This window comes from Propithecus coquereli, unplaced genomic scaffold (assembly GCF_000956105.1).
Source record: "Propithecus coquereli isolate 6110/MARCELLA unplaced genomic scaffold, Pcoq_1.0 Scaffold186, whole genome shotgun sequence".
NCBI classification, from domain to species: Eukaryota; Metazoa; Chordata; class Mammalia; order Primates; family Indriidae; genus Propithecus; species Propithecus coquereli.
Genome location: NW_012143412.1, coordinates 2,884,384 through 2,885,730, shown reverse-complemented (window position 1 = coordinate 2,885,730; position 1,347 = coordinate 2,884,384). Strand labels below are relative to the sequence as shown.

Sequence of the window (1,347 nt, the reverse complement as noted above, 5' to 3'; positions counted from 1 at the left end):
ATGGATATGTGCATTTGAATGTATTTACTTATTTGAATTGTATGCTTTTATCATGTACAACATGATGTTTTGAAGTGTATATACACTGCAAAATAGTTAAATCTAGATAATTAACAAACACATTACCTTTTATAGTTATCATTATTGTGGTAAGAGTAAATAATATCCACTCTCTTGATGCATACAATGTATCATCATTAACTATAGCCACCTTGCTGTACAATAGCTCTCTTGAAATTTATTCCTTCTGTCTAACTATAATTACTTATCTTTTGACCAACATCTCTCCATGCCCCTCAACCACCCTAGCCTCTGGTAACCACCATGTTGTTTTCTACTTTTATGTAACCAACTTTTTAAGATTCCATATATGAATGAGATTATGCAGAGTATGTGCATTTTAATTTTGATGAATCTGGAAAAATGATACCCTATTTCTCCAAATCTTACCAGTTAACATTAATAACAATAGTATATGAAAGTGCTTGTTTTCCCAAACATTATCAAACATTTTGGAGTTTTTTTGTTTTTCTTTTTCCATTTCTTATTCATTTATTTATTTTATTTCAGAATATTACAGTGATACAAATGCTTTGGTCACATAAATTGCCTTTGTACTGCCTGGGTCAAAGCTACAAGTGTGCCCATCCCCCACAGTGTGCACTGTACCCATTAGGCATGAATTTACCCAATCCTCTCCTCCCCACTCACCTGCCCAATCCCCAATGACGGTTACTTCCATATGTGCACGTAGTGTTGACCGATTAGTACTAATTTAATGATGAGTACATGTGGTATTTGTTTTTCCATTTTTGTGATACTTCACTTAGAAGAATTGGCTCTAGCTCCATCCAGGATAATACAAGAGATATTGGTTCACCATTTTTTTCCGTAGCTGAGTAGTGCTCCGTGGTATACATATACCACATTTTATTAATCCACTCATGTGTTGTTGTTTCCACATCTTTGCAATTGTGACTTGTGCTGCTGTAAACATTTGAGTGCAGATGTAAATAGAATGTCTTTTTTTCCTTTGGATAAATGCCCAGTAGTGGGATTGCTGGATCAAATGGTAGCTCTGCTTTTAGTTCTTCGAGGTGTCTCCATACTACTTTCCATAGAAGTTGTACTAATTTGCAGTCCCACAAGCAGTGGATGAGTGTTCCTATCTCTCCACATCCACGCCAATATTTGTTGTTTGGAACTTTTTGATAAAAGCCATTCTCACTGGAGTTAAGTGATATCTCACTGGATTTAAGTGATATCTCACTGTGGCTTTGATTTGCATTTGCCTGATGATTAGAGATGTTGAGCATTTTTCATGTTTGTCGGCCTTAGTCTGTCTCT

The 1,347-nt window shown here is 35.5% G+C and overlaps 1 protein-coding gene across 1 annotated transcript in view; it reads right to left on the bottom strand.

The window, feature by feature from the left end:
• The window catches only part of AKR1D1 (aldo-keto reductase family 1, member D1), a 60,152-nt gene that overhangs the window by 23,202 nt on the left and 35,603 nt on the right, over positions 1–1,347 (bottom strand). The window lies entirely within an intron of this gene.